This window comes from Sinocyclocheilus anshuiensis, unplaced genomic scaffold, assembly GCF_001515605.1.
Source record: "Sinocyclocheilus anshuiensis isolate Anshui unplaced genomic scaffold, SAMN03320099.WGS_v1.1 scaffold1449, whole genome shotgun sequence".
NCBI lineage: Eukaryota > Metazoa > Chordata > Actinopteri > Cypriniformes > Cyprinidae > Sinocyclocheilus > Sinocyclocheilus anshuiensis.
The window spans coordinates 177669-187828 of NW_015549696.1; the positions used below are offsets into that span (position 1 = coordinate 177669).

The 10160-nt window shown below is 39.2% G+C and overlaps 1 protein-coding gene across 1 annotated transcript in view; it reads left to right on the forward strand.

Annotated features, from left to right (window-relative positions):
• Window positions 1-6859: 6859 nt before the first annotated feature.
• The window catches only part of LOC107660476 (retinoic acid receptor alpha-A-like), a 175240-nt gene continuing 171939 nt past the window's right edge, over window positions 6860-10160 (forward strand). Inside the window, exon 1 of the mRNA XM_016449782.1 lies at window positions 6860-7049. The gene's annotated coding sequence lies outside the window, so the exon portion shown is untranslated. The remainder of the gene's footprint in view (window positions 7050-10160) is intronic.

Genomic DNA, 10160 nt, shown 5'->3' on the forward strand with positions numbered 1-10160 from the left:
GCAGCGCAACGAAGACCGTCCCAATTCACGATGCATCCTCCAAAGGCTGCATTTGAAGGCCGATTGCGTCACCGCGGCGCGACGAAGGCTGCCGCAATTCGAACGCGACTTCAAATGCGTCCTCCGTTTCTCCGGCATAGCGCTGTCATGCAAGATATGTCCGCAAACTTGATGATCCAGAAATCTGATTTCTGGAGTATTTTGTATGCATGTCCTGCCATGTCATATTTTGCAGTCCTTTCTTAATAATTTTCATAAGTCTTTACTTTTGTCTTGTTTTAGGACAGTTCTGGAGAAAATGGGGCTGCTGGGAAACTTAAAAAAGAAATGAAAGTTGTTCTGTACATTACTTTTGTAATTTGATTAGTTATTTGTAAATGAAGTAATTTCTGTGCATTGTTTGTTTTATTTTTGTATTATAAGTTGAAACTTGTAAATAAAAGACAAGAAATAATTATAAACATTGTTTATTTTTGCAAAGCAACTTATAATTTCTAAATGACAGAAATTTGCTTCAATTCAACATCAGAAAAAACAACAAAAATTAAATGAACAATACATAAGACTGAGAGAAAAAAATTATGTACACTTTCATTCAGATGAGGTGGTGCTGCTGGATCTGGATGGGCTGCCACAATAGAAAGCCTGGTACGGGCTACCGTACCATATCCCCACTGGTGGAGCCAGTGGGATATCATCTGGGATGGTCTCCAGAGTGTTTGAGTGCATATTTCCACTGTCCTAACATCCTCTGCCGGCTGGTCGCTCCCGCTTCACAGCAAGCGGCGCTCGCAATAACGCTAATTCAGTCTGTGTTTTGACTTCAGTAAATCAGTTTTGGCAAATACAAACAACGTGATTATTTTTCACGAGTCCAACATCCAGCTGCGCAAGAAAACATGCAATCTACCTGAGACGTGAACAATAAGGGAAGCCGTCTTTTACTATTGCAAAATAGAGAAAAAAACATTTTACATTTAAATAACTAATAGCTTCTTAACCTTGGACCTCATTCTTGAAACACAAAATGACAAATAAAAAAAAAAGTGTCAAACACTTTTATTTATATATATATATATAGGCCTACTTTTCTGAACTTGGGATCCCTAAGTTACCTGCATGGTCTTGGCTAAGCCTGAAATACACCACCTGGCGGTGCCAGGGGTGAACCATCACCAACATTTCCTCCAGTATAAGGTATAATAAATAGTCAAAAACTAACAATTCAGGCTCCATAGTTATTTTCAGGTTCATTCAATCTCAGGATGGCAGCTCTCTTCTCGCACCGTTGCTATGCGACAAAGCGGCAATCGGGAACACCTGCTGGCACAATCAGGAAATTCTGCGAAGGCTAGACTCGGAGCGTCCTTCGAAGGACCCGTCCTCCGAAGGATGCGATCTTTGAATTGGGACACAGCTTGGATCTTCATGAGTCAAGTCAAGTCACAGCTGATCTTCATGAGTCAAGTCAAGTCACAGCTGATCTTCAGGTGTCGTTCTGTATCGCGTATTTTGTCAGTGTCTGTGCTTGCTTGGCCATTTGTTGTGGGGAAAAGAAGGAAAGTGTGTTCAAGCGCCAGCAGAAAACAGTGTAAAGAATCAAGTCTTTGAGAGAAGCAGTCTTTATCAGCGGGAGTTAAAAGCAGCTCACAAGTGTATTTACTTGTCTCATTAGTATTTAGTGCAGTTGTCGTTGCTAGGAAACGCTTGTTTTGTTTACTGTGTGGATACGTGCTGATATCGCGTTTGGTCTCATTCTGTATCACGTATCTTGTTAGTGTCTGCGCTTGCTTGGCCATTTGTTGAGGAGAAAATAAGGAAAGTGTGTCCAGCTGAATTAATGTAGTATTTTGGTAGACGGGTATAAAAAAGCTTAGTTTAAACAGCGGTCGTGTGAAGACTGAAGAGTGTAAAGACCATCGACTACCGTGCGACTCCACCGGGCAGGGACACCAGCAAAGGATAAGTATCGCTTTTTATTTCTCCTCTTTCCTGATCTTCCTGAGTCAAGTCAAGTCACAGCTGCTCTTTCTGAGTCAAGTCTGAGACGCCTCAGCTGAACTTTCAGAGTCACGTCACATCACAGCTGATCATCCAGAGTCACGTCACATCACTTTTGTTCGCTCAGAGTCCTGTCACTTTCTGTCTGTTGCACCCAGATCCTCAAGGACTGTTCTTCAGTATCCCAGACTGGCATCCAGCGTGGAGGACCCACCGCCCGTATATGCTGTCGGTTTCTTGTCTCAGTTTTCCCTAGTTCCCAGACTCTGCCGTGGTGATCTTCTGCTCTGTCCACTCTGCCGTGGTGGTCTGCTGTCTGGCTCTGGTGGTCTTCTGCTCTGCCGTGGTGGTCTGCTGCTCCATCTGCTCTGTTGTGGTGGTCCTCAGTTCCACCCATACTGCCGGATCTGACCTGGTTTCCTGCTTCGCCGGTTAAGCCTGGGTACCCTACTCTGCCCCAGTCTCCGGTCCTTCCACGTGGACCTGGCCCTCCGTCCCTCCCCCTGTTCCACCTCCGCTCCACCGCCCTCCTGGATTATATTGAGATAGTAGCATCTGGAAGACGCTCCTTGGAGGGGGTGGGCTATGTCACGAACCCGGTCTATGAACTTTCGTTCACTCACCACCAGAGGTCACCCGCTCACTACATAGACTCTCACACTACACAGACTGTTACACTATACACTGGACTACATTTCCCATCATCCATTGCACTGATTGCACACAGCTGTAACCAATCACACGCGCACCTGAAAGCCATTACACACACTATATAACACCTAGAGTCCACAAAAGTGAGTACACCCCTAAGTGAAAATGTCCAAATGGGGCGCAAAGTGTCAATATTTTGTGTGGCCACCATTATTTTCCAGCACTGCCTTAACCCTCTTGGGCATGGAGTTCACCAGAGCTTCACAAGTTGCCACTGGAGTCCTCTTCCACTCCTCCATGACGACATCACGGCCCCATTCACACCTGAGACCTTGTAACACTAATGAGTCACATGACACCGGGGAGAGAAAATGCCTAATTGGGCCCAATTTGGACATTTTGACTTAGGGATGTACTCACTTTTGTGGCCAGCGGTTTAGACATTAATGGCTGTGTGTTGAGTTATTTTGAGGGGACAGCGAATTTACACTGTTATACAAGCTGTACACTCACTACTTTACATTGTAGCAAAGTGTAATTTCTTCAGTGTTGTCACATGAAAAGATATAATAAAATATTTACAAAAATGTGAGAGGTGTACTCACTTCTGTGAGATACTGTATATAAATCAGTCTCACACCACCATTCAACGCAGAGTATTGTTTAGCATTTATCACTCTTCTAACGGTAGCTACTTTACGGAGCCAGTTCCCGGTCTAGTTCATAGTTTAGTCTAGTCTTGCCTTGCCTGTTTTCCTGTGTGAAGATCTTTGCCTGTGTATTACGGATTACCCCTTTTGTCAAGCCCTCTGGATTCTGTTCGCCTATCGAAGACCCACGCTTGTCCTAGGATTACTCTTTGTCTTGCCTGTGTTGTACCTGTTTGCCATTGTTTGACTCATGCCTGTTATATGACCACGTCTTGGAAATAAAGCCTTGCATATAGATCCGCACGTCTCACGTCTCGTTCGCCCCGTTACAATAGGAGGCAGGGGGATGCAAACAATGTAGTGGGTGTTTATTTGAAGGTGAAGTGGGATGTGATCTTTAAGGGCACTTGGAGCTTTTGATGTTGACTTAAGTCCGTTTGAGGGCAGAGTTTGTTTTGTTTAGTTAGATAATTCACCCAATATTAAAATTATGTAATTTGCTTGGTTATCCACGTCAGTCCAAACCTGCATGACTTAATTTCTTGTTTGTGTGCAACACAAAAGAGATATTGGACAGAATGACATTACCCTTCACTTTCATTGTATGGGGGAAAAAATGCAATGGACATTAATGGTGAGCCTGTGGAATCTTTGACAGTTGTGTACAGACCAACCAAAATATTTCTTAGTTTCACATAGCCAAACCTTTGACTATTGGTATAAAGTTAGATTCACTTTGCCGCATATTCTGGCTAAGAACCACCCACAACTGCCTAAACAACATGTTACGGCCAACATGTGTCATTTAACAGCAAGATATGTAGCAGAATATAATCTATTCTCAACCAACCAACTTTGGAAATGGTTGTATACTTTCTGAATTTCTGCTCATCTAAAAGTAAGTGAGTACTGATACAGTTTTCTTTGTAAATATCTAATTAGCTTTCTATTCTCAAAATAAAAAAAAACAAGTCTTTCAGATGTATCTTTAAAAGGTTTCATGAAACTAACCCGACAACTGACAAACTGGCAAATTTAGTTCTTTCTTGAATGTGCTTGTTGTTGCACCTCAGTACCTTGTAAACATGATTTTGTTTCCAAGCGGACTCAAAACATACACCCAAAAGTAACATTAACCCAGACAATTAAATTGGAGCTTGTAGTTTCTGTCATTTTTGTCTGCAATACATCAGACAGCGTGCTCTCTTGGTTTCTAATGCCATCACAGACATGGGCTGTCCCGCTGATTGACAATAATGCATTTCAGGTTGCATCTGTCGGAATGGACTGATTAAGAGTGCTATGCTTTCTTTTTTTCAAGGGTCGGGAGAGTTTGTCCATTCTAGGAAGAGGACAGTGAGGTGGGCAGGGTTTCTTTTGGGCACCATTCTGATTTCAGACTGTCCATGATCCATGATACTGATACTTTATTTGTCCACTTGGCACCAACATGTTAGCTAAGATACCGAAAATGTTTTTCTTGGGAGGGTCACATCTCTGGCTGTGAGAAGCAGAAATGACGCTGTGGGCTAATGTTACTCCCAAAATAGGCCTGGGCAAAGGCCTCGGGTAGAAACCATCCAACATGATATTAACAAGGGTGTTTAGGATATTAACACCTGCTGTGATCATACCAGGTAACCAAAACTGGAGAAACCAGGATTCACTTCCTGTGCCACATTAATTACCCCGATATGCTGACATGAAGTATCTCAACTTGGGATGACATAAAGCAATAACATATTTGAGCTGGGAAATAAAAAAGTACAATGACGACTGTTATGATTCCCAAGTTTTTTTTAATGTTTTCCTGAATTATGTCCATGCACAGATGGAATCTGCAGATTGTTTTCATACTGATTTTTGTGTGGGCCTGACTGTATCCTTTGTAGGTACAACATTTTAGGTTGTCTATCTCCACTGTTGAAATTCCAGCAGTATGAATGTTTTTTAAGGCAGGCATGGGGCTCTTTAAGAGCTTATTTTGAGCATTGTGCGGAAGACACTTTACAATGTGTGAAAATGGGCTCATTTACAATGTGTTAAATCTGGAACATAACATCCCAAACTTCCTTTACGTCTTTGGTTTCCATTACAGTCAGTGCACGAGTCAAAGTGATTAGACTAAACTAGACATTAAAGGCAAATATGCAACAGAACAATTAATCAATGTAAGGTGACAGTAACTTCAAGGGCATGGTAGCTTATTTGGTTTTGTTGCAAGCACATTCAAACCAGCATTTTCACCACAAAAGCCTTTTTAGTCAATTAGATGTTTCTTTAAAGTAATATTATGTTTTAAGCCCAATATATTGCCAAGACAACCCTGGTATTCTTGTATTTAGGACTGATAATGTCTTATCTTTCACATGGAAAAATATGGCAAGAAGGAACACTGTTCAAAACCCATTTTGAACAGGATGAAACAGGATTTTTATCAAGAAAGAAAAAATAAAGGACAAGACATAATTTTATCCATCAGAAAATTACTGAATGATCAAATGTGTGTCGTACAAGAATAGATACTGGTGGTTGGTGGGGAAAATTTTAACATCAGCTGAAAAGAAAATCATTTACGAGGCACAGGAAGATAGCATTTTATGTTTGGCAGACAGTTTATCTAAACTGACTTACATTGCATTCAAGGTATACGATTTTATCAGTTTATTTATTCAATGTGATCACCTTGCCATTGCTAGAGCCATGCTCTACTCTGTGAACTGCAGACATCTTTTTATAAAATATGTATAATATGCATAGATGAATCCTGCACAATAAATCCAGGAATATCTACTATATAAAAAGCAAATGGAGTCAGCTTTGATTTTGTGTGTAATTTCAGCACCAAACGATTAACCCAATGCAACTGCAAAAAGAAAAATGACGACTTTCAAACCATTTTTCTGAACAACGCCTCTGTCTGCTATTGGTCGGCCAAACAGACAGATGACAGCTCATGCCATTAGTTGAGCAAAAATGTATGACTAGTCAAGATGGTAATAAAATGCATTTTATATAATATAATATAACATAATATAAACTGAAATTATATTGCTTACAGCAAGAAGTTCAAATATTCATCATTGTCGATCAGCATCAGTGTCAACATACATACATATTATATGAAGTAGGCTGTCTACATGCAGCACCCACAACATCAAGCTCTGCTATAGCTACAGACATTTTTTTTAAATATAAAATTATAATACTTATAATTATACAAATATAATAATGATTTAATTAACAATAATACACATATAGGCTAGCCTAATGCACATAAAACATGAATAGACTATTCATGAAGAAACATTAACAAACATTTGATGCACATTGATATGCCCTAATGCATATATCATATAATAATGTCTATTAATGTAATTATTAAAAGTCAGGTTATTTGTTATATCGGAAACAAAGGCAGTGACAGCGACTATCAAAGATGGAGATGAGAGAGTTAACGGGACTTTGAGGAAACGGGGCGGGTTCATTCACTCGCGTTGGGTTTCACACACACACACACACACACACACATAAAAGACACACAACACACATGACTCTCCAATGGTCGCTGCCTCTTACGCGGTTCTTACTCAACTTTTACTAAAACACATCTGAAGGCTCTTAATGACGCGCTTATTGCTGTTTTCTTGAGCGGACAGGGAACTTTACTGCAGCATCGTGCTGATGAAACTGCGCGGAAGGAGTTGAGGCGGTGAGCGGCAGCGGGGGCGGAGTCAACAGGTTCAGGTATTTATTCAAGATCTTCATTTACTCTCTCACCTTCACTAAACAACTGCTGAAGATAACACATGCCAGAGATGTTTTATTTACCGATTAAATATGCAGCGTGACACTGCGAGATTAACTTTGTAAATTGTTTTGCACGAACAGTCCCGATAGTGCTGAATAATAGTATTGGCAGCGTCTCAAAGCCTATTGAACTACACATACTGTACCTAGACAGCATTCTGGGACATAGCCTACCGCTCATAAATGCAGTCTAGGAAGGCAGCTCTGTAGGTTTTGACAGTTATTGTTTATCATAACTTTGAGATTATTTCATTAGCTTACTTTAATATGCTGATAGCCTAGCTGTTGTTCTTACTGTCTTGATTTTGAAGTGAACAGTCAGTCGCTCATCATTTCACTGCACGCTGAAATAGCCTACATGAGAAACACATTGTCGCGTTGACAGACAGGGTATATCGCAAATGTTTAGAAACATGAGAATGATAATTCTGGCAAAAAAAAAAAAATGCTATATTTATTGATTCTGTGTACTATTCAAACACTTTTTTATTTCTTTTTAAATTCTATGGTGTTTGTATGGTAGGTAATGGTTGGATGGATAAATTATATTTTCAAAATGAATGCATATATATATATATATATGAATTGTAAAAAAAATAAATAATAACTGTGTTTTTGTCATTTACTTTTCGTTTACTAATTTGATTGATTGACTGATTGATTGATTGATTGATGGTAACCTTGGCACATGCCCTTCAATACTCAGATTAGTGGTGATCAATATAGGTTTTTCCATTCCAATCTCGCGAAGTGGTGATTCTATATGAATTTGAACAATGTGATTTGATTTGTATGGAAACATGGGATTTTTAGGGGAAAAAAGTAAGCATGGAGGTCCACGCCTAACCGCACCTCTAAATCTAACCATCAGTGGAGCATAAGCAGATCATATGAAAACACACGAATGAGATCGTAAAATTCATACAAATTAACCACCAATTCACATTACAAATTGCCATGACAATGTGTTGCGTTTTTAATTGATTGATTCTTAATCATTTACATCTGGCCCTCCTAAACATTTGGTTACATCCTTGACAACAACAAGTGTAATTGGCGAATTCTTGGTGAAGAACTATAATCCCCTAATTCAGAAGATCCAAGAAGTTGCTGTTACTATAGAAGCCAGAATCATGGCACAGTTTTAAGCAAAACATCTGATTCATCTTTGAGCTGGATGATTTGCTTTGTAGCTTAGAACACATTAGCAAAAATAGATCCAGAACCAAGGCTACTGAGACAGTAACAGCAGTAACACTTTAGATTAGGGAACACATATTCAGTATTAACTTACAAGTTTTCCCTCAATAAACTCCTAATTTGCTGCTTATTGATAGCAAGTAAAGTAGTTGTTGCAGAATAAGGCATTAATACGTGCTTATAAACAGCAATAGTACTAATAAATATTTCAGTCTGGATCCAACCCTTACGAAGATCTGAGATGACCGAACACCTGAGAAGAGATAATGCCAACCCCCCAGAAGACCTCAGATGAGGCTAACCCTGGAACAACATAAAACTACCATTTCGAATCGAACCGTGAAATCAAAATCGTGAATCGAATCGAATCGAATCGTTAGTTGAGTGGATCGTTACATTCCTAAAAACTACCAAATTTTGCTTAATCGCAACGTTTAATCGCAATCACAAAGTTTAATCGCAACATATAATCATTGCAGTGAATAGTGTTCACCATCTGTTTGAATACATGTAATTTGAAACTAACTGCATGATTCTTACTGTACATTTCTGCTATAGTCACCACTAATAACCTACTCCTAAATATAATGTAGAAACTTAATTTTCTGTAAAGCTGCTTTGCAACGATTCGTATCGTGAAAAGCGCTATACAAATAAAACTTGAATTGAATTGAATTTCCTGTCATGTGATGAGTCACATGACAGACCCAGAGTCACTTAAAGACATACACACATTAAAATGGTTAAGAGGAATAAAATGGCTAAGACAACATGAAAACCTATTAAAACTCAAATATACATAAAATCATTATCATATATTGAGCATGTTAAAACATGTATCCTGTGTGACAGTGTCACACAATGGATGAAATGTTTAGACCTCTACTGATGATTAAATCTAGAGTATGTCCACGATTGTGTGTAGATTCATGCACATGCTGAATCAGGTCAAAAGTATTTAAAACAGTTATAATTTCTTTTGTAGTTTTGTTTTCTGCATTATCTATGTGAATATTAAAATCCCCATCATTTACATCTGGCCCTCCTAAACATTTGGTTACATCCTTGACAACAACAAGTGTAATTGGCGAATTCTTGGTGAAGAACTATAATCCCCTAATTCAGAAGATCCAAGAAGTTGCTGTTACTATAGAAGCCAGAATCATGGCACAGTTTTAAGCAAAACATCTGATTCATCTTTGAGCTGGATGATTTGCTTTGTAGCTTAGAACACATTAGCAAAAATAGATCCAGAACCAAGGCTACTGAGACAGTAACAGCAGTAACACTTTAGATTAGGGAACACATATTCAGTATTAACTTACAAGTTTTCCCTCAATAAACTCCTAATTTGCTGCTTATTGATAGCAAGTAAAGTAGTTGTTGCAGAATAAGGCATTAATACGTGCTTATAAACAGCAATAGTACTAATAAATATTTCAGTCTGGATCCAACCCTTACGAAGATCTGAGATGACCGAACACCTGAGAAGAGATAATGCCAACCCCCCAGAAGACCTCAGATGAGGCTAACCCTGGAACAACATAAAACTACTAGGGATGTAACAATTAACCGCAAGCCGGTTGAAAATCTATTTAAATATGTGACGATTCAAATTGGTTGAGATGCTAAACAAATCACGATTCAATTAGGGGTAGGAGTTTATATGAATGTATGTCTGAGGGAAACTTACTGTCTTTCGATGGTATTTTTTCTTTTCCTCTTGCCTCTGTATAATGCATATCAGGGCTCCAGACTCATGCTTCCCACTGGTCGGTCGCTCTTTTGCAACTAACTTTCTCAGCTGGTCGCACGAGCACATGATTTGGTCGCAATATTTTTATTTTT